General features: G+C 53.2%; 1 protein-coding gene across 1 annotated transcript in view; it reads right to left on the reverse strand.

Annotated features, from left to right (window-relative positions):
- KIZ (kizuna centrosomal protein) overlaps positions 1-26174 on the reverse strand; it is a 159869-nt gene that overhangs the window by 62846 nt on the left and 70849 nt on the right. Inside the window, exon 2 of the mRNA XM_075089691.1 lies at positions 19487-19715. The gene's annotated coding sequence lies outside the window, so the exon portion shown is untranslated. The remainder of the gene's footprint in view (positions 1-19486; positions 19716-26174) is intronic.

Below are 26174 nucleotides of genomic sequence, written 5' to 3' on the forward strand. Positions count from 1 at the left end.
GCAGAGGGGTGCTGGTGTGCGGGAGGGGGCTCGCACGTGCTGAGCGAACAGCCCGGTGCGTGCTGGGGCTGCCGCGGGGCCGGGGTCCGCGCCACACCTCCGGGCTCCAGGTCTCCATCGGGCTGCGTAAGGCTGTGTGGTTAGCGTGGGTGCCCGCCCGGGTGGGAGACGAATAGCTCTTGCCAGGTTTGGGCACGGGCCCCCTTCCCTGGCGGCAGGACTGGCAGCCCCTCGGCTGCTTCCTTTCCTGCACAGCAAACTGGGAAGGGGACAGGTTTTTCTGGAAGCCCTGGCTGTCCCCCTGCCTGGGTCTTGAAGGAGGAACAGCTGAAGGTAGCCCTGCTAAATCCAACTTTCAGCCTCAGGAGGGCATCCTGATTTTCACCCGCTGATTTCCAGGGGGAATCCAACCTTGCAAGACTGAGGTGGCTCCTTCATCCATCCCAGCACGGATGTAGAGGTCCAACTCCACATTGGCCAACCACCACGCCTTCCGATACAACCCACGGGGATGCATCAAACCGCTGCGACAGCGCTAGACTCACCCGATTTATTGTTAAATGCGCACATTTAATGCACAACCAAGAACAATAATTACAGGGGTAATACCCAAACGCTCCGCTCTCCGCGGCGTAATCGGGACGTAACCTTGCGCAGACACAGGCGGCCCTCGCTAATTTCCTCTTCTGCATGGCTTGTACTTTTAGCATTGCTTCTGGTACCTACTAATAAACGTGAGTGAATATGTGTAGAAAGAGAAGGATTTACATAGATATTGGGAACCCACTTGTAGTGAGCTCGGATCCAGTGAAACCGCGTGGCTAATGAAGATGAATGGAAGGGCTAATTTGTTCCAGTGTATTGCAATCTGCCGCCTTCATTTGCGGCGGGAGCGGAGCGGGCTGAGGAGCAGGTGCCGGCCGCCCGGCAGGATCCTGCCCACCCCATCGCTGGTCTTTTAAACAAATTGCCTTCCCAGCACAGCGGCCACGCTGTATTTCAAATTGCTGTTCCAGCGCCTGCATTCACGGGGCTAAATTGAACGTACAGAACTATTCCTTTTTCTGGTTAATGCAACACACGCAGCAAAAGTGCTCGAAGCAATTGAAAACTACGCCCAAGTTTTGAGTAGGCTTGGCAAGAAGTGCTAGGCTCAGCGCCCTTGCACTGCAACCAGAGTACCTAGCACTGATCTTTAAATGCTGCAAACATTTTTCAGCGCAGGAGCCCAAATACCCGCTGTGCAACAGGGCTGCGTGCTGCCAGGGCAGCACACCCAGCAAGGCGAGCTGGGCGATGGCCACCCAAAACCCACGAGCGTCCGTGCGAGGAGAATTTGAGGAAGAGTTGCACTTCACACACTCGCACATTTGCTTTTCGGCCGTGCACTGTCGAGGGGATTGTCCCCTGGGGTGGGCCGCAGGGAGCACGTTTCCAGCTCATGCTCCAGGAGCGCGGGTGGTTTTTTACACAGGGCAAGACACAGCCAGGGAATGTGGTTTCCAAACCTCTCCTCAGAGCTACGTGTAATTGTATTTGCCAGACAAATAACTGACCTTGTCCTTTGTCCCTGCCCTGGACTGTACATCCAATTACTCTGCTGGAGTGCAGTGGGAAGGAAAATTAAATTTGCACACTGGGTGCTGTTAATAAATCCCGTGGCCACCTCATTTTTCTGCTAATGAGCCTCTTGGTGAGGCCACCAAGGGGTAGCGTGTGGCATCTCCTGATGTGGTTCAGCTTCTCCCCTCTGCTCCCCCGGCCCCGAGGGAAGCCCTATCCCACCATCAGAGCTGCAGCACCCAGTCCCAAGAACACCGCCACGCCACCTGCCCCGAGCACCCAGCAGGTGCTGCCTGCGCAGGCGGGCTCCTGGCAGCGACGTGCTGCGAGGAGAGCTCCAGTCCCGTCTGAAGAAGCTGCAGCTGGCCCGCGGGCACGGGAATGTTAGGAGCGGCCACGCAGAAGGATGGGCGTTCTCCCCAGCAGGACCACAGCAGAGCCGGCGGCCTCAGACAGCTCCCCTCGCCGCCACGCGCTGCTGCTCGACTGCCTTGAGTCGCTGCTGGTTCCTACGAGCCCCTGCCTATGCTTGCATTGCACAGCTTTGACAGCAGCTGGGGTAGCGTGGAGAGGCCAAAACCAGCCTACGCACTGCAGGAGGCACTGCTGAGTTTCAGAAGGGCAAAAAACTGCTGAAGGTGGGATGCAGGGCTGCAGACTTGACAGTTCAGACCCTGCTAGAGGCATCAGTGTGCAAGTGCAACAGGGCAGGTGCTCCCACCTGGGCGGAGGGCGATGCTGCGATCCCTGCAGCACCCACAGGCACGCTCAGTTTAGGTGTGACCTTAAATTACACACGTGAGAAGATGCAAAGCGTTCCCCTGGTGATGCCGCTGCTTCTCACTGCCTTCAGGCATTAAACATCACTCCAAAATTAATAAAAAATTGATTTTAAAAAGATTATGAAGTTCTTCAGGCTAAAGGAAAGGTTAATGCTCCTCTCCATAGTCATGCAACTTTCATGTTTGCTGTCATAAAGAGGAGCTGATTTTTCTCTCCCTTTTAAAGAGAAAATTTACAGGATGAATAGGAATCCAGAAATAGTGACATAAACAGAAATGAAGGCATCAAGTGCCAAATTCAGACGGATGTCTGGGGCTTGATAAACCACTGCAGGCTTATCCCAGCATAAATAACGCCAGACTCAAGGCGACATTGGCCGGCTGTGTAGGACAGGCCAACTAGGGAACGACCTGGGGGAGGGAGACCTCAGCGCCGCAGGGGAGACCCTGCACTGAGGTTCAGCGGTTGCAGACCCAGTTCCTGCTGCTGACGGCTCATGCCAGGGCACGGTGCTACCCGACTGCAGCACTGGATTCAGCAGCATCGTGCCAGCATAAGCCCCAAAGCTCACCGTGGTGAATCAACCCCTTCAATATTCAGCACCTGCAGCTTCAGGGCTGCTCAGACCCGGGGATTTGCTGGTAAATGGATGCTTTTTTTTCTCCTTTCCAAAATTCAGATTCAAATCAATGCACTGTGCTGCCCCCAGAGCCCAAGGCCATTCTGACCTGAGACGGTGTTTTGTCCCAGCTCTAATTAAAAAAACACACATGCAAACCCAGTTTTTATTTTGGAAGCTAAACGTGCTGTTTTAAGAAATTCAAATCCCCAGTTTACAGCCCCGAATTCTGAACGCTCCGTGTTTAAGGAGGTAACCAGACCCCTAGCTGCTTTCTGTCACCCCAACAAGGGGCAACCCCCAGCTTCTCATACACTTCTGGTGGCACAGGGCAAGGTTTTAAGGCAGCCTTGGGCCTGGCACGGTGGGCTTTAAGGTCAGGAGGATGCAACGCTGGTTCCTGAGAGCCAGGACGCTGGAGACCCTGCTTCTTTGCTGTCGTCAGTTCACCCTTGAAGCTCTTAAGCCCCTTTGGTCCCTCAATTTAACCACAGCAAGAGGATTTCAACATTAACACTTGCCAAGCGGTATTAGGCAACTTAATTAATGTTTGCAGAGCTTTGAGCAGACAGTGCTATTCGTGCATAAATTTTGTCTTATCCCAGCCAGGCCACAAAACCCATGGAAATCCCGGCACTGCCACAGCAGCCAGATCCGTGGATGCACGGACGCACCACCTCTGCAAGGGGCTTCCTTCGGCACCTCAGGGGTGATGCATCCCGGGCAGCCGGAGCCCGAGGACGGCAGCGACGCTCAGTCTCCAGGAGCACAACTGCCCCCCAGCTCCTCCAGGAACCCCTCGGAGAGGCAACCACGCGCTGGCAGGCCCTGCACACCTTTCCTGTTTAAGATAATTGAGCAGAAACCAACTTTGCTCTGCTGGTCAAATACACTCCATCACAGCTAATTCGAATAGGAAATACTTTTAAAGACAACCAGCTGTGAGGTGCAGATACAAAATAAACAAGCTACCGAACAGCTTCAGGTGCTGGGTTTTGTTTTTTTTTTTTGTTTGGTTTGTTTTAAAACCAATACTCAGCCTGCAAAGGCGGGATAAGATGCTGCAGGGACACACCATGGGATAAGGTACCGTGGGGACGCACAGCCTCTCACTCGCCCAACTCGACCATTCTGCACCAGCTCAAAAAACCAAACTCAATGTAAGGTCACCGCGGGTCTGGTTCAGGGGAGCATCCCCGGGCAGGCAAACACCCAACGGCTTTTTTGGGCAGCTCCGAGTTCACTCTCAAGTGTTTCCCCCAGAGAGACATTTAAGCAAGGCAACTGCGCGGGGAGCGAGTCCTTGGAGCGGTGCTCCTGGCACGGCGTGCCATTTGCACGCCCATCCGCATCGTCACCGAAGGCTGCTGACAACCAGCAGCAGAGGCAGTAAAAAGCAAATCAGGTCCGTGCTGACGGGTGCGCGTTAAGCCGCTTCCTCAGTGCCACTTTTTGGAGCAGTCTCTCTTTACAGACTTGCTAATCGAGTTGCGGTGCCACTCTTTTTTTATTGAGCCATAGAAGTGTCTGTAATGAGAGATTAAAATAGTAGTCGTGCCCTGTGATTTATTTTTTAAATTCTTCTGTCTACGCGTGTGTAAACTACACCAAGTCACCCGGCTGTAGAGCGCAGATAAATAATGCATCGCAATATATTAAGCGAATGAGAATGCAAACCACAGAAAAATATGTAGAAGAGGAAAATGCATTTGCTGGGCGGTAAGTTATTGGACCTTTAGAGGCAGGGAAGGGAGAGGCTGGGGGGAGGTGGGTGGTGTTCGCTCCTGCCTTCCCTCCCGCAAATAAATCACCAGCCTCGCAGTGCTCGCGCCGAATAAAATATGACAGGTCTCTCTCGCAAGGCCGGCACGCAGCTCTGTAACAAGTCGCACCGCTCACCATGCATACTGACTGCAAATTGGGTGGGTTATCAGACGCTGCCATAAAAAAAAACAAACCGCAAACCTCTTCCCCCAACTGATTATGAACCTCATGCATAGCAAATGACAGAGCAATAACGCTCGCATTGCCTGCAGCAGAGGTAAAAAAAAATAAAATATTTACAGACTGACAGGCTAATGGACACTTTCCCAAAGAGCGGTTAGAAAGAAGTAGTAAATGGGCCCGTGCTGATGCAGGGCAGCGGGCCTGGTCAGGGATCAAGACACACAGCACCATATCGGATAACATATAATTGGCAGGTCACATCCAAATGAGTGTAGTCATGCATCATCCGGAAGGCTTTTGCTGGTTATAAAGACACTTGTAAACAATTCAGCCGCTGAACATGGCAATAATATGTTGATCCGGCATGTAATGAGGTGTTCCTGGAATCAATAAACTAGTCATGAAGAGCAGGGAGCAAGGTCAGCGCCTGCCTTTTTGATGACCTTTCCTGGCTGGTAAGGACATCATATACTCTGAAGAGGACTTTTCTCATATTGCAGAAGGCGCCGAGTGTCAGAACTTCCATTCGCAGCAAGCAAATGAACAGCCGGGCTCTGCATGCTAATGAAGTCCAGGCTATTTTCCACCTTTTCATCTGCACATTATGCTCTTGACTTTGGAGAAGGTGGGAATTAGGTTGGACCCTCGTGTCAGACTGCCTGATGGCTCAGCTCCGGAAAACTGGTAATTGAAGCTGATGACTGATGCGGAGGAGGCCTGAATTTGGAAATAAACAGTTTCAAGCACTGCATGTCATTTCTAGAGAGACTGCTGAGTGAATGGAAATGAGCTCTGTTTCTCCAATCTAATGCAGTTTCTCAGCAGGAAAAACACCGTCTTTGAGACAACAATGCCAGTCATTAAGATTTAAATGTTCTGGCGATAACGTAAGGAATAGCACCTGCCTTCGCAAACAGCACTTATGGAAATGCCGCCCCACGCCAGGGTCTGGGCTTAATCTCCAGCCCCCCAGCACCGGTCCTGGAGGAGCTGTGAGGCTCCAGACGCCAGCGGCGGGGAGGGCACGCATGGCACTCAGCTGTCGGTAGCTGGGTCAAAACCCTGGAAAAAATACCAGCAACACCGAAAGTGTGGGTTTGGAAAATCCGTAACTGAAACACAACGCTTACTGCGCTGCATCTGCGCGGTTTAACTGCTCTTCCCAAGCACATTTAGCAGCAGGCCTGCTGGCCTCGTCCTCCGCTGCTGCTGCTCATGGGGCTGGCCTTAATTCACGTCAGCCCAGCCGCCAGCCCTGGAAAGATAAAAAAAAAATGGAGTTTCTAGACAAGGCACTTAACGGCCAATATTTTCAGACTCGAATATGAACGCTCTGCCATCCTAGCTGTTGGGAAATAACACTAAAAATGTTATGACCCCTTTCAAAATCCTACCTGGTGGTGTGAAACTGAGCAGAGCACCTTGTTTGCTGGGGCAGGGGCAGCGCGGCAGCCTCGCAAAGGTTTCCAGGGATTTGGAGCGTTGCCGTTGGGACACGACCGTTAGTTACCTATTCATTACCTAAGGACATGCCCGGATCTGAATAAGCAGCTAGCTGTTTTTCTGCTGCCCAGAGGAGCAATATTTTGGGTCTTGTTTGAAACAAGGATGAGCAGAGGCTCTGTCTGCCCCCTGAGACCAGGCAGGATGGGGACCCACAGGCTCAGGGTTTCTCCACTCCAAGGTAACGCTGCTGGTATAAGCTGGGGCACGCTGCAGAAGCCCCTTGGCACCCCGTGCAGAGGCCACTGTGTTCACTATCCCCGCACAACCCCACCGGGCTGCTTCCCACTCCCCCAGACGGCTGCTCGCTGCCGAAAGTGGCCGTCTTTCCCCTCGGAGGTGGCTCCATCTCAGGAGTGGGTCTGTTTGTATAATAGTTTGCAACCCTTCAACATGAAAGGATATAGAAGGATGCAAGTTATTATTATGAAAATGAACCGAGCAACAGACAAAAATATTCAGAAGATGTAATCTGCCATCCCTACAATGCACTCGCGGAGAAGAGCACTTGGCAGGCAGAAGAGTAGTCGCCAGATACATTGCCTTTTGTTAAATTGCTTTTGCTCTGACAATGCCTTTTAAAACCACATGCAATCTTAATTTAAAATACCTAATACCTAAAGGTATAGGGGCCCAATGCTGGTCTCCAGTTTGGGATTTGTCCAAAGCAATTCCACTGGCTTAAGCACCACCATTCCTCATTTTAATCACACAACAAATGTGGGAGGCTGAGTTCCGCTTGTAAAGAAACTGTGGACCTGATCCAAACATCACCAAAAATCAATTGAGCAAATATTTATTTCTTTCAAGCAGCGAAGCCTACCGGCCACCTCACGTTTGTCCAAACCTTTGTCATGTTCAGCCAGTAAGAAAGGCCCCCTCCCCAGGTAGTGAGCTTTATCACGCAAGATGGGGGCAAATGCAAAATTCAGCCTTTTTATTTTCACATAGTTTTAGAAAATGGTTAAAAGTAAGGCATTCCTAAATACAGTAACGCAAGAAACTATTGCATTATTTTCCAAGGACTGAGCAGTGGGGAAACAAAACCCAAAATAAACCAACCAGCGCTTTCACACCAGTTGGTCTTTCTCTCTTCTTGCCCTGTCGGGCTGCGCATCGTTGCCAACTCTTCACCAAAACACTGAGACCGAGATCTCTAAAGACTGAAAGGTCCTGAAGGGTGCAGGAGCCAGTTCTGCACCCCTTAACCCAGTGCTTAATTAAACAGCCCCCAGCCCCCCCCGGAGGCCCGTTAGGTGCCAGTTTTATCCCCCGACCACCTGAAGGGAGCCGAGAGGCTAGGAGCGAGCGGCAGCATTGCCGGCGGTGTCTGTCACGACGCGCAGGTGTGTGTCGAGGCAGGGAGGCGCCGTCTCTGGGCTCACCCCATCCATCGGCGCTCCTCCCGGCCTCCCAACTTCATTAATACCCCCCTTCCCTATGCTAATACCATCACAAAATTATGCAGACTGTTTATATTTCTTTACAGCCAGAACAGGCTGCTGACACGAATCAGCCATTAGCGATTCACACTGAGGAGTCTCCACTAATTGTGCAGAATGTAATTAGTGATTATGTAATATCTAAGCTCTTGCAACTGTCATTAATGTCCACTATTCACCAGAGATAGTTCTTACTGAATTAGAGAATGATTACTGCATGGTAAATCTACTTAATCCTAAATATGCTAATTAACACTGTATGCACTTTAGACAGTGGTTAAAAGCACTAGTAACCTCAAAAAAAGGTTGCAATACACCAGAATCTAAATTGCTTGCAATGGATTTTTCCTTCAAAAGGTAAATTTGTTTAATTAAACGGTATAGCAAACTGTTAGGCACAGCTATTGATTAGCGCAACCCAAGCAAGGGTTTTCTGTAACAGATCTAGTGAGGTGGCACCGCAGGAGAGCGATGCTTCGGCAGCACCCCCCAGGCCCGACACGGCCTCGGCAGCGCCTCGCGGCAAGGGGGGCTCTGCGCGTGCCCCTACACACGTGGGTGCTCCCGAACGGGCACGAGATCGCCGGCGGAGCCTGATGTAAAATAGCTTTCTGAAAGCTCTCCCTCCAGGATTAAATACCCTATTCCTTCGGTCATAAACCATAATATTACTGCAGGCAGATACAGTAGCCTCCCTCAATAAATTCTCACTTAGATCTTAATTTTAAGATTTATTTGTGTAAAACAGACTTTAGATATTAAATGCTACCTACTAAACAAATGGAATAAATAGAGAAATTGTACAGTTTTTTGAAACGCCCCTTTCGAATGCCTGGGGTGTTTAATGTATTCTGGTTTTCCATTTAAAAAAAAAAAAAAAAGATATGGCTGTCATGAACCCGGAGGATAATAGCATTTTGTGATTTATGAAGATTCTTCCTGCTTATATATTTTATATAAATAATACTCCTGCGTGTATCTCTGCGCTCATTCATAATCAAAAGCTGCACAGGCTGTAAAAAGAGTTTGCGTAGTAACATATTTAAAATCAGCTTACAAAAATTGGATAACTAATATATCAGACGCAAAATAAGTCACTGTAGCAAGCATACCAAAAGGCAAATTAACAGCACAATGCAATCCACGACACACTTTTATCAGCAGAATGACACAACAAAAGAACACAAAACAAAAACTCCCACAAAAGGAAGTTCCTCAATAAAAAATAAGAAGTGAAAAGTATGATAAGAAATTAAGCACACTTCATTTACCTGGGCGTACTGAAGGCTTGCAGCCGATAAGGAGATTGCAAGCGCTCTTTGAAAGCTGTGCACCGCGGCGCGCACCGGCCCGACACCGCTCGGCTGATGCGGGGGACACCCGGTGGGAGCCGGGGGCCGGTCCTCGCTGCACGGGCGGGCGCCACGGGAGGGCCAGGTGCCCGCCCTGCCAGACCCGACGTTTTAGGGGGTGCAGATTCCACCCTAACAGACACTTTCTTCTGCGGGGGTCAGCAGCACCCCGTGCTAGCAGGAGCCAACGTGGGAAGCGCTGGCGGAGGGTGCCCCTGGGGTCAGGGCCTGGGTGAGGAGCGGACAACACTTTCTCCATGCGGAGGGAGATGCTCGACACCCAGGGAGCCACCCCGCCATGGCCATGCAACACCTCCGGCAGCACCCAGCCTGCGTCGATGTCAGCCCGTGCTGTCCAGATGCCGGGAGCACATGCCGGTTGCTGGGGACGAGGGGACACCCCCGGGAGCTGCCGCGTTCCTCAGCTGCGCTCACCCAGGGCGGCTGGAGGGGCTCTGCTCCCGCCGCCGCAACACCTCCACCTCCCTGGGAAGGGCCTCCCGCTGCTCGCGGGAGACAACCAAAGGGGAGCTGCTCTGTGAAGCGACTCCAAAACCACCGCCCTGGGATTCGGGGCTTACAGTCCCTCTCACCCGGAGGAAAAAAAAATTGCTCTAGATTCAAATTCAGAACGCAGAACTTCAGACCGGTACGACGGCTTTAAAAGCTACGGCCTGGACCTCCGGTGATACTTTTGGATTCGTTCATGTCTATTTAATTAAAAATACTTTAAAGCCCCACTAGTTTTGAACTCATGTCATCGCTGTTCTTAGCCACCGATCCACCTTGGGTCAAAGCCAGCCGGAGGATGCTCACGGGCCCTGTGGTGGCTGGTGGCTTTGTATATTTCAAACGGCCCACTTCGGTGGGTTATGAGTGCGTTGAACATTTATATTCATTTTTTAATGAAAGTTTCAGGAAGGTTTAGACTAAGCAGACTCAGTAGGTATGGGTGACAGCCTTATAATCCAGCGACTTAACAGTCCCTACACATTCACTTTATATAGGAGCTATTACAGCCTATGGCATTGAAAAGGAGTCATCTCTGGCGCCTAAATAAAGATTTACACAGAAGGCCCGACCCTAATATTGAGTTAGAGGATTATTTTCAATCATCATTGTCAATACCATGGGCCCTGAACTCAGCAAACCCTCCCTGCCCTGGAAGAGGTTTGCAGGGTCAGCTCCATGTGTTTTAAATGCCCCTATACATATGGCAGCCTGTAATTACAAGATAAAAATATATGGGCAGAAGGGGGAAGGAACGCGGGTTAAGTCTGCGAGTTCACACATGGCATCCGTGACCCACGGACGGCTCTTGCGTGGCTTTGAAAACCTGGGTGGCCTCTGCCCTGTTCCTCCTTCCCACGGGGGCTCACACAAGCCTCCCTTAAATCCCGCTACCCTCTGGGCAATGAGGTTTGTTGGGACTTTGTTGGCTTTCCCAAGATCCCCAGCTGCTGGAGCAGCACCTCCTGAGAAACTCAGCTTTTCTTTCTTTTTTAAAAAGAGAATTGCTAGCATGTGCAGGGATGCTAAAGTCCTCAACAGCCAACCAGGCAGCAAATACAAAAATAGCTTAAGTGTTTCAAAGTTACTATTTTTTTTTTTTAATGCCATAAGCCCCGCTCCCAAATCCTGGATGCTGCCAGGAGAGGAAGCACTTCACTGTCATTAGCGGCACCAGCAGGCAAGTGAAGCAGAGTGCCCGAAGGCTCTCCAAAACAGCTCGTTCCCCTCGCACATGCTCCCGAGCATCACTTTCCCCCTCCCCATGCTGCTGCAGTATCATCTCATTAACGCAGCACTTCCCAACTGGTAATAGTAACCCTGGCCTTAAATACCTCCATGTAGCTACATTAATTCCTCAAACAGCGCTCTCACCTTTTAGAACGGTAAGCCACAGAAGACAGTCAATAGATGATGAGATAACGGTTGTTATTTCAGTCCCCCGTATGGCTGACGGGCTTTCTCCGCCACAACACAGCTCACTCCAAGGCGATAAGGCAAGCCCGTTATCGCAGCATCGCGCTCTCCTCGCCGGCGCCCGGGACTCCGGCTGCTGCTCCCCGTGCTGAGCCCTGCCGCTGGCTCCCGGGGAGGCACGGCCGGCCGCGGGGGACAGATCCAGCCCAGGCATGACCAAGGTTAGCACCACCATCGCACGGGCAGCTGCAGGAATCCCGAGGGGACATCAGGGCTCCACATTGCCACCTGCGGGAACAGCCTCAGCACCTGGAGAGGACACCTGGCTGCACCCAGAGGGCTTCCCCCCACTCCAGCTTATTTTGCAAAACTTGTGTCTACTTCTGCCATTGCACGTCTCCAGCAGCGGCAGCCAACCCCGCTGTGAAGGCCAGCCAAGAAGCACTCTACACCAGGGCTGGGTGCAGGGGGGACCCCACCAGCAGCAGCTTGAGCAGTGCCTCTAAGCTGCTTCTAGCTCAGGGCTCCTGATGCCTCCAGCACGCGAGGGACACATGCTCTGCATCCAGAGCTTGCTCAGCCACATAGCACATGCTGGATTAAGGAGCAGGGCTTGCTCACGTCCGAGTTACCACACTCACCCTGGCTCCCAGCACCGCTGCAAACCCTCCTGCCCTTTGCTGATGCAGCTTCCCAACTCCAGCAGCACCTTCCAGTACTCGTGCCCTCCCTGAAGCCTGCTCGAGCCCCCCAGAAAAAGCCCTGCTGGCTTGCTCCCCTGGCTCGTACAAAACACAGCAGCACAGCCATGCAGCTCTACAGTCCCCGGGAGCCCTGGACAGGGTCACAACAGCTACGCTACTCCTAGGAAAGAGGCTCAGACTATCCTAGCCCTGCCTGCTGGGCTGGCTTAAATAACTTTGCCATTTGCACCTGCTGATGCTCACCTGGGACTGAATTACACCTGCTCTAGAGACCCCCAGGCCCCCAGCCCCCTCCTCCTTCCCACCTGGAAGGCCTGGTGGGGCTGGAACTGAGCAGGAGCATCCCTCTTCCCAGCCTGGGGGCTGGCCTGCCCCCAGGTGAGGGGCTTCATGCCGGTCACGGGCCGAGCTAGCGAACGCTGGGACAGGGCCTGAGCTCGCCTCGGCAAAGCTGGCGCTTGCTGCGCCACTGGGCTGCAGTCCGGTGCAGCATGCACTGGCAGGGGTGTCGGGTCCCGCGTCCTGCTCTCCCCGGCTCGCTCGGGGGCATTGCACTAATTGCATTTGCTCCTTCGCCAATTTGTGGTCTCATCGCTGCCCACCAGAAAATCTCATCCTTCTACAGCTCTGCCTTTAGGTGTTTCGGCCAGAAGCCTTTCAGCAGGAAAGGCCAAATACTGTATTTCAGCCAAAGCTTGTATCCTATTGGTATTTTTCATTAGCAACCCCTAATTACTGCCAGAGCAACTTACAGGGGAACTGAGTGGTAGTATCACCAAAAAAGAGGAAACGGCCCAGCAGCACGGGTCTAACGCAGGCGGTGCAGGTGGGGGATGCTCTGAGGAAGGACGCCTTGGCTGGGGCTGGGCGGGCATGGGGACGCTGGCAGTGAGCAGGGGGATGCTGGCAGCAAGCAGGGGGATGCTGGCGGTGAGTACCCATGGCAGTGGTTCTCCCACTGTCTCAGCGTGCCCCCACCTGGCAGATCCACGGAGGGCTGCGGGGAGCAGCCCACACCTCTGGATGTGGCCTGGGGGGGATGATGGCACCCAAACCGCGAGGGGCCAGGGAAGGCACTGCCACAAGCACTGTCCCCGCCACGGTGTCCCAGCCAGATTTGCCAAGCCCCAGCGCTCGCAGAGGCTCGGTGCTGCTGGGCACGCTGCACCTCCCCACTGCCAGGAAGGGTTTCTCTCCTCTTTGCAGGGGGCGGGGGGCTGCAGAGCCCACCCCAGCCCTGGCCCCTGCTGCTCAGGAGCTGGCGATGCCTGTCCGCAGGAGCCATGAGGATGCAGAGCCCTGGGCAAGTTTGCGCCCTGAAAATGTCCAGTTTAGCCAACGTTTATTTTTCAGCAAAGTAAAATATTTCAGTGAGAAAAATGTGAATAATTTTTGGCTGTAAAATCACAGCCAGCACCTTCCCCTGGAAAGCCCAGCCCGCTCCTTCTCCCCGGAGGGGACCAGCATGGGCTCTGGATCAAGCAGCCCACACCGCTCCGAAGGAGGCAGGGAGGGACGAGGGACAACATGCGCTGTCCCAGCCCTCCAGCCAAGCTGCCATCCCACCAGCCTCTGGAGGCAGACCCGGGGATCGGGGCCCAAGGCAGGCAGTTTGCAAGACAGATAACAAGTGAGGAGGGGATCAAACCGACCGTGTGTGCCAGGCCTCTGCAGCTGTCCGCACACTTGGCGACAGCGACAAACACAGAAGTCAGCTGGGGAAAGAAATGGAGCCTCTTCCTCCTGAAAATCTGCCACAGCTGCCGTAGCTGGTGGCCAGGCGTGTCCCTGGTGCGGGGGACGGCGGGCACCGTGCACCAAGCACAGAGCCTGTGCCCTCCCTCCCCTGTATTCCCCTGCTGAGACGGGGCAGTGGTGCACGGGGAACCCGGGGCTCCCGCAATGGAGGCGCAGGATGGATGTTGTGGGCAGCCTCACGGACAGGGCTGACCGGTACGGACAGGGCTGACCGGTACGGACAGGGCTCAGCAGTACGGACAGGGCTCACCAGAACGGACAGGGCTGACCGGTATGGACAGGGCTCAGCAGTACGGATAGGGCTCACCAGTACAGACAGGGCTCAGCAGTACGGACAGGGCTCACCAGAACGGACAGGGCTGACTGGTACGGACAGGGCAACAGGCGGTTTTGAAGGCGAAGCATGAGCCACGTCGCTCACTGTAAACCACGGCTGTGCAAATACGCACATACACACACAGAGCTATAGGTGGGCGTACATGCGCGGACGTATACACAGGTGCACACGCGTGTGCCTATGTGTAAACACAGGCTCTCGGCGGAAGGGACAGCTCATGGCTCCTGTGTTTTGTAATGACAATCACCAGTGAGGGAAATGAAAGAATTAGCCACACAATAAACCCCTAATTGCCTGGCAACAACATTTAGGCCCCATTAGGTAGATTTGTAACTGCTTCCAGAGAAATAAACTCCTGTGTCATTAGATAACAAGGAAAGAAATAGGTTATTTCCTTTTTGAAAGGTATGAAAGCTTCCAATTGCCTGATGTATTCGCTTAGTAGATTATTTTCTGTCATCTCAGTTAATTGAATTTTATCCATTGCTCTTAGAATTCCTCCCTTTCGTGTAAGGTTAAAAAGTTCAGAGGAGTCATATTTTTGAACCTCGTCCATTTATCGCATAAGTCAACTCCAGCTGCACAAAGTACGCCGGGGAAAACAGAGTAACAAAAAACTATGCAATAATTGCTTTTTAGCGTCCGGGTGAACTGGTGTCCAAAAAATTGTAACACATCGCTTTGCAAAACGGCATCCAGTTGGGATGCTGTTGGGAGGAACTGGAAGATGTTTACTGCACCGGGCAACGCACTGCCTTTGGGAGGTCCCACGGACCGGCTGGTTGCATGACGGCCTTCACCTCTTCCACCAGAACACCAAATTGGAGACGCAGAATTAAATTAATTCCCTAAATTCCCCAAGGGCGGAGACCCCTCGCCACTGGCAGCCGACCCCGCGAGGTGCAGCGCCGGCTCTTCTCGCTGCTGAGACGGAGTGGCTGTGCATGCGGCTGGGAAGAGTGACAGCTTGGCAGCGCTTATCTCCCCGCATCGGCCGAGCGGCAGGTCACCGCCGGCACGCAGGTGCCTGGGGGGAGGATTTTCTCCTCGCCCTCATTGTTGGCCTCCCTAGGACCAATTTCAAACCCGTCAAAATGTATTATGGCAAACCTCCTCTGAACAAAACCCGACATGCAGCCCTTCCAGGATGTCTCCTTGACATCCCTCAGCCTGGGAAGCCCTTCCCAGCACACACCATCACACATCATCCCGGCTCAGCTCTTCATGACAGCATTTCTCAGCTCCCTCACTTCTTTTTCCTTTGGTAGCAACATCAGCAATGCTCAGGCTTGCTTTTAAACACTGTGCAATCCCTTTCCCTCAAAATAACTGAGGAAAGAGACTGAGAAATTACCCGGGCTGGCGATCACTCTTCCCAGCTGAGACCTGCCTGTAGGAAGTAACGCGGCTCCGGGCCGGCAGCCGTTCCACCTGCCCCCCATCCCTCCTCTGCTGCTCCCGGAGCAGCGGGCAGCCATAAGCCGTGCCCCCGAGGACGGGGAGTGCTGTTCCCTGCACAAGGCGGGGTATTTTTCCCCCTGCAGAATAAGCTGGTCTGAGGTAGTGGCATGGCACCCCTGAGCATGAGATGTGCGCACCAGAAACACGTCCCAGGAACGTGTGCTCGGCGGGATGCTGAGCTGGCGTCAGCTCCTCTCCCTTCCCAGCGAGCAGAGCAGCTCATCCTGGCTAACGCCTTTGGAGTCACTGCGCCCCGCAAGAGGCCACTTTTCTGCCAGGCCTTGTATCTCCGCCGGGGTAAAAGTCCCGGGGAAGAGCAAATGTGCACACAGATTAGACGTGCTGCCCCGTACCACATCAATAATATCACATTACATGCCCACCTACGGGATGCAGACGTGACAGAGCGAGGGGGTGCCTGCGCCTGCTCTGCGGCCATACCGAAGCAGAGGTGTGGGTGTGCGTGAGGGGTGCGCCTGCCTAACACGCAGACACGGCGAGGTGGGTTTACTCTAGTCCCGCTCCTCTGGCAGCTGTGTCACCCCGTGCCACGCTCCCACCCCTCGCGCTGAGCACGGGCAGCGATGCCCAGCCCTCACTTTCACACAGCCCCCTCACTTCTTTCTTTGCAAAGCATACCTAGGCAGGTGATCTTTATTTCTGAATAAATCCATAAGTCATTCCTCTCATTATCACTCAGGCCGCTGCTCTTAAACTTCCCCACTTTCTCCCCCCAGTTGCTCCCAGGTACTCCTGCGGAGCACCGGCACCTTCACAGCCTCCAGCCAGCGCTTCCTTGCGGGGAGCTGATAAGCAAAGTTAAAGTTTAATGGGGACGATGGGGAAGAGGCTGCTTCATTTTGATCATGTGCAATATTTGCTCTGCAGAATAGCACCGCCCTTAATGAAATGGAATTGCTTGGCCGCCGAAAGATTACCTAAATGATCGGTTGGTGACTCCAGAGCCGCTTGATTTTAAACACTTCTGAAAAGCCAGCTCCATTTTCTGCTTTGGTGCATACCAATTCCCGGCGCTGGCGTATTAGAATAAATCAGCTCTGTCGGTAGGGCATTGTTATCCAGTTCCCAACTATTATAACATAGTTTCTATCAGAGCAGCTTTCTTCTCAGCCAGTCGAGTGGAATGATCCCTGAAAGCAGCGGTTTGTGGCAGAAACGCGCTCGCCTTTCTCCCCCCAAAGTCTCAGCATCGTCATAAATTTGTGATTGCCCACACGCACGGCAGCCGACAACAGGGCGGCTTAGGAGAGCTCGCGACTGGATAACAAGGACGTGGTAAAGTGCCTGGAAAGAGAGCGGGGCTTTGAAGTGCTGGGGAGGGAAGAAGCAACAGAAAGCCCAAAGAGGGGAAGAAAAAAATAAGTATGGAAAGATAACTAATCTGGAGCAGCCAAGCCCAAGGTAACACATCTTCCCAAAGGCTTTTCTGGGTCCTGCATGCATGCACGGGAGGCAGCAGTGCAGAGGTGCACCCTCCCCTGCCTGCCTTGACTGCTGGCATCCCACCCTTGCTCTTGTGCCCTGCTCCTGTGCCTGGTGCCCCTGCACCGACGCACAAGCAAACCTCCCAGTTATCACAGGTGAAGCTCAACTCTCAGGACGTTCAGGGCTCAGAGCCTTGATTTGCCACCACTTAGGGCTGGCAGGGCAGCAGCCATCACGCCCGGTCCCCAGGACTGGGTCTTTCAGGCTTAGGAGACCTGTTTTGGAGAGCTGGACCCCGGTCTGGTCTCTTCTTCAGCTGGTTTATTAAACTACTGATGGGGACAGGGGAGACCCCACGGCACCGCCAGGCTTATGCGCATGGATGTGACCCGCTGCATGCGTGGGATGGACGCCTGCTCCTCCCGTGCAGGGGGACAGAAGCGGGGCAGCAGGTCTGGGCTGAAAAGGTGACACAAAAACCAGACAGAGAAGGGGGAAAAGTGGAAGGAAAGAGCAGGGCTGCACTTTTCCAAGCTGTCTTGTTATTTTATTTGTTTTTAATTACACCCCAGAGCGCTGTGTATTGAGCATCCTTAATTAAAGAGGGAAGTGAAGAGCTGCAGGCGCTGGGGGAGCAGGAGAGCAAGGGGCGACGGCCGGACCCTGCTCTCCCCATCGGCGCAGGCGGGAGGCCGGCTCGGCCCACGCCAGGGAAGACCCCATACCTCTGCCAGCAGAGCCATTTGTGGGGATAACCCTGTAATCTACAGAAATCTGGGAATTATTATGGATATTACATAAATCAAACCCCCTGTGTCAATAAGGAAAAAACATTTTTGAAAGAAAAGCAGCTCAAAATTAACCCTGAGAGCATGGTTTTAACCCAGATCACCTTGGAAAAAGCAGCAGAGACAATGGTATGCATTCATTCCCTGTCCTTTATCATTTAAATAACCTGGCCTTCATTAGCTTCTGATGGATTGCTTTAAAATTGCTAAAACGGAGGTTTGTTTTTGATGTGTAGTTGCATTGATTCCTCCCCACCCCATTTTAATAAAAGGCATTTTATAGAGCGCTGAAGTGAACCAGGGTAAAACATCCTGGAGCTCCCAGTTTGGCCAACAGCGGGGTGTTTGCAAACCCGTGGGGGGTGCAGACCCACCCCGGACAGGCAGGAGCGGGCCCTGCCCGCACGCTGCAGGGGTCAGAGGGAGTTTGGGGAGGTGACACCGAGTCCACAGCAGCGAGACCCCCATGTCAGCGGCTGCGCTTTTACCACACAGCGGGTCCCAAAGCATGTGGGGCTCCTCGAGTCACACCAGAACAGAAAAGCAAAATAATGGCTGTCCAAGGCCCCATCCACAGTCACCGACATCGTCCTTGCAGGTGCTGCCAGCTCCGCTGACATCTCCAAGCAGATGGACTTGAAGGATCCATCTAAGTGGGATCACCAGCTCGTTGCTTGTTAGGAATAACGTGCTAAGCCCAGGGCAGCGCAGCAAAGCTAAGCTCACGGCGCCTTGCTGAGGAGCCCTGCCGGCTCCAGTGGGCTGTGGCTGGCACCCACCGGGGAGTAAAAACAGGTCATCAAACCTGGCCCAAGGCTGCCCAAAGCCTAGGGATCAAGAAATACAAATAACTGGCAGGAAAAACTGGTGGATATCACCAGCATGGGACTGTAAGCGCAGATGGGAAAATAGGGGCCTGGGGTTTCTCTCCTTGCAGCAGCGGGCTGCCCCAAACCTGTGGGCCTTCCCAAAGCCCACGGCCAACTGCACCTTCCCACTGTGAAAAAGTGCATCAGAATATTAAAATTCCTTCAACTCCCTGGCCCAGCCCTGCAGATCTTTCCAATAATGGGTGCTGAAGGCAGCAAAAGGCTTCTGACGCGGGGATTTTGAGCAGTAAGCGAGAGGGCTGCCTTTTGGCTTCCCACAGAGGCCTTTGCAGGAGCCCGCGGGTTCCTGGTGTAGGTGGAACACGCGGGAAGGAGCAGCCGCCACCAGCAGCCCTGCAACTCCCTGGAAAAACTAAATACATCACCTAGCCCAAGGCTGCCTTTTAAACGTTTTATTAAGGAGTGAGCCACGGTGTCAGTAACTCAGTGTAACCTGCTAGAGGTGCGTGTGCACATTAACACACACAAAGCCGATAAACTCCCAGGGCTGGCTTATAAATCTGGACCAGCATTTGCATACAAGCAGTCTGAAATCTGACCACTGGAATACATGTACATTTCTTTCTTAAAGGATAAGGCCTGAGTTAATTTAAAATGTTTCTTTTACAAACAGCTCTGTTTTAAAGTCCTACTATATTTTCTTAGTTCATAGTTAACAAACATCTGGCCAGTTTTGCTCTCACATTAAGTAAACAGCAAACTTGCCAGCATCTTCAAGCCGGTCAGAATCAGGTCCCTGGGGAAGTGTCTCTGGACTAGCTCTTGCTACCCCACACTGTTTTTCCTTCTTAACACTCCTTGCTTTTCCTCTACATCCATCACTATTTGCAACGGCGCTGTCCTGCTGCCCGGGCCCCAGGAGAGGACGTCCCCATGCTGTGCCACCCTGTGGGTCGGGAGTCGGGGGGTAACTCCTGACCGTGGGCAGCTATACCTCCGAATGACAAAATGCTCTTTCTTCTCCTACCTGCTGACGGAAAACCTGGCTAGTTAAAGCCAGGGATGCTCCTGTGCACGACTCTGCGACACCTGTGCACCAGGCACACCTCCAGCGGCGGGGCCAGTTGGCTCAGCTCGTGCTGTGGGCCTTCCCCGAGCCTCGGGCAGCTCCTCCCTTCGAAACCAGGCTCCTTCGGACGTGCCTTTCTGCCGGCTGCAGACCCAGCTCTGTTTTTCAGAGGAGGTAGTGGTACTACCTAAATAAAAAAAACAAAACAAAATAAAATTAAAAAAATAAATTAAAATAGAATAAACTATCACCCCTTAGACCGGAAGCGGGTGCCCCCAGGCAGCAAGGCGAGGGCAGGCGCTGGCCGGGCAGGGTGTTTGCCAACGGGCAGGGTGTTCGCGCGGAGCCCGGCGGGCAGCTAATGAGCAGGGTTTAACAGGGGCCGCACGCGTTGGCCAGAGAAGCCGCGCACACAGCCATCAAAGGGAGGGCACGCAACCTGCCTGAGTCGCCTAACGCTGCTCAAATAGGATTGCTGCCAGTGATGGACAGATCCTTATTTGTAAGTATTTAATGTTTCTTAGGAAGCACTTCTAAAAGAAATTGGTATGTAATGACAGCACTCACTGGAAAACAGGCCGATTATAAAATGCACTAACTTATCTGGTATTCATTTGAAAAGTAAATGGATGCAAGTAAAGGTGAGAGTTCACTACCAATTCAAATATTTTGCTTTAACAGGCTCTAGCACTCCTACTTTAATTCAAGCAGAAGCACAAGTATGAATAATCAAACTGGATGATGCTCATCAAAACCTTTGTGCCTTGCACCATTTCAAATGGTCATTGAAGCTTAATGGCAAAAAATTTACATTATTCCTTTAATTTGTATTCTGTTCCTTCCTTCTGAGTGATGTGATTGTGATTTTCTGTTGCCGGCTGTATTATTTTGATGCAAATGTTATGTGCTGCTACAGTCCAATTTCCTGCTTTGCCCTCCCCTCTTCTTCCCCCAGTAAAGAAACAACAGCTAAAATAGTTCAAAATTGGGGAGGGATTTTGAAATAGTTCCTTAACTACTGCTCCTAATTAAAGCAAACAATGCAGGGTCTTGAAGCACCCTGAAAAGCAGAAAATTAATTATTAGCTGAAGGGGGAGGGAAGTGGCTTTGCTCCCTGGACCTTCAAAAAAAAAAAAAAAGAAAAAAGAAAAAAGTGAGGGATCCCAATTCTGCCTATAAAAGAATTAGAAAAGAAAATTTGTAATTCAGTTAAAAACTCCTTTTGCTGGAACATAATCACCTAGGGATGAATGCTTTATTGAGAGGCATGGGGTTGCAAACCAAAGCCTTGCAAACAGGAGGCCCCCGGGGTGCTCACAGCACGTAATATATGCACCGACTAATTTATTGCGCTGTGACTAATTTCCATTCCTTGTGCTTAGAGTTGCCTTGCTAATTACAGGGATGTTTTCTTAACTTGGGTAATTGCGCTGCCCGTGCGCCGCCCCCCGTGCGCACCCCACGCGGGCTTTGATGCGCCCCCACGGGGCCGCTGCAGCGGGTGCCACCCTAATTAGATTGGCTGCCTTAATTAAGGGAGATGTGGGGGTGTGTGTGGGGGTGGCGGCGCTGAGCCCCCCACCATGCAGGCATGCGTGGGGCTTGTGCATCCCGAGGCTGCCCAGGCGTGCGGGGCAAAGCCAGGCCCAAGCCAGGCTTGCAAGGATGTACCCAAAACCAGAGCAGCCCCGTACCCCACACACCACCATTACCCAAGCATCCGTCCCAGCCTCACATCCGTCCCAGCCTAGCATCCATCCCAGCCTCACATCCATCCCAGCCTAGCATCCATCCCAGCCTCACATCCGTCCCAGCCTAGCATCCATCCCAGCCTCACATCCGTCCCAGCCTCACATCCGTCCCAGCCTCACATCCATCCCAGCCTCACATCCATCCCAGCCTAGCATCCATCCCAGCCTAGCATCCATCCCAGCCTCACATCTGTCCCAGCCTCACATCCGTCCCAGCCTCACATCCGTCCCAGCCTCACATCTGTCCCAGCCTCACATCCGTCCCAGCCTAGCATCCATCCCAGCCTCACATCTGTCCCAGCCTAGCATCCATCCCAGCCTCACATCTGTCCCAGCCTAGCATCCATCCCAGCCTCACATCTGTCCCAGCCTAGCATCCATCCCAGCCTAGCATCCGTCCCAGCCTCACATCCGTCCCAGCCTCACATCCGTCCCAGCCTCACATCCGTCCCAGCCTCGCATCCGTCCCAGCCTAGCATCCGTCCCAGCCTAGCATCCGTCCCAGCCTAGCATCCGTCCCCTCCAACTTCATCCCCATGAGAGTGACTATGCAGGGCAGGGCTCCAGCCAGGAGCATCCCTAAAAATCAAACACGTGGGGGACGACCCATAGCATTTGTGCCACCATGTCGCTTGCTGTGTGTTAAGCCTATCTCCAAATCCGCTGCCTTGGGCTGCCTTAATTTTATATGTGGAAGTCACTCATGCATTTAAAATTATTAGACAGATAATCACTTCCTTGAAATAATTTCAGCACTCATCTATAATAAAAAAGATTTCTTTCAAAGGACCCTTAGTTAAATGGGCTCAGTGCTACTTTCTGTATCACACAGGTCAATTTGATTCTGCTCTATACTCTCTATATAGCTAAACAATTGCTTTTCATAAACTGAAGAGCAGAGTGAAAGCAGCCTGTAATATCCATCCAGCGATGGCCTTGAACACTTTCGTTAATAAAAGCTTGACATCTGAATTTCTACTTCTTTATTCCTCCCTTATCAAAGAGTTGGTCAAGATTTCAGAAATTTAATGTCATATTAATAAATACTAATAACCTGGCAGTGAATGCCAGCAGGAAGACGACGAAGAAAAGGCACGAGCCCGCGGGGTGCAGCATCCCCTTGCCCGGCCCACGGGGTACCGCAGCTCGATGCCAGAGGATGGGCCGGGAGCTGGGGAAGCCTCGCGTGGAGGGATGGCAATGGAGACCGCACGGGATGCACCGCTTCCAGCCGGGACTCTCGCATCTCTGCAGGATTGGGCCACATCCATGTCACCCACCTCCCAAACGACTTTGCCAGGGAGGGACCACCCGCCAGGCAGCCCCGAGGCGTGGAGGGCCCCCAGATCTCACTCCAACCAGTGCAATTCCAGCCGTGGGCACCTGTGCTTTTCCAAGGTGACTTTAAGCCCTCATTAAGTCTGAAGATGCATTCCCCCATGAGTCTGGGAACTCCAACAGCTTGACGAAATGTAGTTATTTTCCTTTTACATTAAAATAAATAAATAAAGCATTTCAGCTCATCTTTAATGGCAACACGCTCTGCACCTAGGGTGAGACCTGGCTTCAGAGACCGCTGACATTAGAGACGCAGCCACTTGGGAAGGAAGAGATTCAGTTTCTCTATGACAAAATTAATTGAAATCAACACACAGGTAGGAATCACACGTGTGACACCCCGCGCCTCGTGGGACTCTCTCCATCGCTGCCGGGCCTGCCCCCAGCGTGCATCCCCTCGCCACCCCCCGGGCAGCCGATCCGCTCGCCTCCCCATTAATTAACCCAACTCATGAACAGACCGGAGGGACTACCCATGTCTTCTAACAGGATTTGGTGCTTGGTTTTTTAAGTTAGACGGACTTTAAGCTCCCTGAAGCGTGTTGTGCAAACACAGAGATTCAGAAGTGCATTTTGCATACGATGGGCTGGGCAGGAAAGTTTTTTCTGGCTGGGCACATTTTCTTGTCTTTGCTATTTGTGACAAATCACAGTCCAAGGAAGGGGAAATTGCTTTGAGCTTGAGTTTTTAGAGAAAAAGATAACACCCCAGGCGATGGCCCACTGCCTGCTCCTGCCCCTGCGGTGTCCCGAGCCAGCACCCCTGCTCCTGCCCCTGCTGCAGTGCTGCTCATCTGTCCTTTGGGCTGGTGAAGACAAGCCAAGATCAGCACAGCTCCCACCAGCGATGCGGAGCAGCAGACACCCTCCTCAAGAGCTCAGAGGTTTCCCTGAAGGCAAATCCAGCAGCCAGCCCTGCCCTCCAGTACAGGCACGTTAACTGCAGTTGCTCAACCTGGTGCACCGACCTTACACCGGAGCGGCCCGCCGGCACCGAGCCGGCTGCCCACTGGCACAGCCAAGCATTGCCGGCACGTGCTGGGCTTTGCCCGCGAGACGAGGGGGTGCCTCGCCCGCTCCCGCTCTGCCCTCGCACCGTGCTGCACCAACAAGCCGCCGAGGACCGAGCCGTGCACGTGGCGCCACGCTGTCGGGGCGGGGGATGCGCCCGCATCCGTCCTCGCACCCGTCTTGGGGTAGCAGCCTTGGCGCTAGCGCCGGAGGAGTGTACAACGCACCGAGGACGACACGGCGGCCCCGGGGCACGTGCGCTTGGGGGCACCCAGGGGTGCGGCGAGGCGCCTGCAGCTGTGTGCGTGCTGCTGCTGGGGACCACGGAGGCGTGCGAGATGCTCACGTGTGTAAAGCATCTTCTCAGGCTCATGCTTTGCTGTGAAAAAGGAAATAAAAAGAGTCTCCCCCCACAAAGCTGCCTTCAGCGTCTCCTGTCTAATAACTTGGCATATTCACTTAATACAGCCCGGCTCCTTCCAAGTCGTTAGCGGCGGCAGGAGACACAGCCTGAACATTGACCTGGTTTGCTTGCCAAGACAGAGCAAAGAGAAACCTTCACATAATCATTTCCAAACATTAAAATGGCTCCATTGTCATTATAGCTGAGAGATTGAATTCGCCTCATCAAAGCGGCGTATGACAGGTGACTCAATAGGATGGTGCCAAGCGCGGAGGCAAGGAGATTAGCAGGGCACTGATATCATTATTTCCGCCTATCACAGATTCGGCAGGGAGGCAATTGTAATTTCTGGGCTTATTAGTCTGCATTCGGAGGAAAAAACCTAGTGATAAACCTCAGTGTGACAGCCAGGCATTTGTGCAGCAAGTGCTGTCATAGTGACACTTAGAAAATGCCAATGTGGATACGTTCTCATAATCCCCCCTAATAGAGGTTAAAGCATGGCACAAAGGCACTCTTATCAATGATCGGGACACTAATAACATTTGCATTTTTAAGTTAAATATAGTAAGTAAAGAGTAAGTCTCCTCTTTGCGGCTTTGGCAATTAACTCGGCACTGGAAGAATAAAAGCAAAGCAGACATTTCAGCCAGCCCGCTTCCTCCGTGGCGGGCGAGGATCCTCGGTGGGCTGGCGCTGCTGGGACGGCCACCGGCAGGCGAGGCGCCCCGCAGCTCCCCACCTCGGCCCTCCGCGCTCGGGAGCAGATGACGAGGCCGGGGATGGGACCTGGCACAGCTGGGGGACAGGCAGCGCGTGGGGACCGCCGCTGAGCCGAGACGGGCAGAGGGATGCTCACCCAGGGTGGGGGCTCCCGGGAGCTGGGGGGCAGCTTGTCCCGGGTGCTGCCCTTTCCCCCGAGGAGGGGAGATTATTTGGGTGCTTTTACAGACTTTTACAAGTGGTTTTGCTTTGGAGGGACAAAACTTTTGTGGGGGATTTTCCGCTCTGCAGCGCACGGTGGGCTTGGGTGTTCCATAATTGCCCCCGGACACAGCCCCAGTACGCGTGCTCTCCGCAGGAATTTCTTAAGGAAAAAAAAAATTACAGGTGGTAAACTGTTACTTTTCCACATTTAAATAAGAGACCAATTAAGAAGACTATGTAATTCAATTCTTGAGTGAGTGCCACTGAATTCAATTTGTTTCAGGTCAATGAATATAATGTGAAGTTATTAACAAAAAGGTCAGGGACTGCATAGAAAATATACACACATGACACAGGCAGGAGTAATTAGTACACATTTCACATGTTCTGTTGCTCAGACATATGGTGTAGAAAATCTTAACAGGATTAGATGTTAATAAATGTTCCCCTCTCCCTCCCCGCCGCTCCCTATTTAAATGGGGTTTAGAGCTATTCCCCCCGGTGTTCCCGGAATCCACCGGAGGTTAAGGAACCACGGCTCGCACGCCAGTCCCGTGGCCAGCGCCGGTACCGGATCCTCAGCTCGCCAAACCCGGGGCTCTTTGGGACCTGCCCTGGATACCATCTCCTAGAAGCCAGTTCATGGCATCTCCCACGGTGGGGGCTGAGCGGCGGGGACCTGCAGCACCCGCAGGCTGAGGAAGAAGAGGGGGAGAGCAGTGCCTCGGCTTTAACAACAGCTCTGACAGCGCGTCTACTATTCTGCTTCCTGGAAACGCAGGCTATTTTACCGCCCTTCCTCTCCCTCCCCTCGGCACGGCGGAGGACGAAGCCAGGAGGAAGGGGCGCGGGACTGCGACGGAGCCGGGCTCCTCTGCGCAGGCGCATCGCTCGGGGCCGGACTGACTCGATCCACGTGCCAGCACGTGCTGCGGCAGCGACACCCGCTCGGGGAGCTGGCGCCCCGCACCGTCCCCGTCCCCCGCTCCGCTGGCCGACAGGGTTACACCGCCGTGGCATCTCACCTGCCCCCCACCTCAAGAGCCGCACGTGCAAGGCATTCGAACGCAGAGTGCAGGAGGGGACGCCGGCATGGCCTGGGCGAGAGAGGGGGCACCGCCGCAGTGGTGACGGAGGAGGGGGAGTCCCCTCTACATGCACAGGCAGGACAGTCCCTGCGGGAAGGGCTCTGCCTGCTCCTTCCACGCCCTCGGG

The sequence above is a fragment of the Phalacrocorax aristotelis genome, chromosome 3, assembly GCF_949628215.1.
Source record: "Phalacrocorax aristotelis chromosome 3, bGulAri2.1, whole genome shotgun sequence".
In the NCBI taxonomy this organism is placed as follows: domain Eukaryota; kingdom Metazoa; phylum Chordata; class Aves; order Suliformes; family Phalacrocoracidae; genus Phalacrocorax; species Phalacrocorax aristotelis.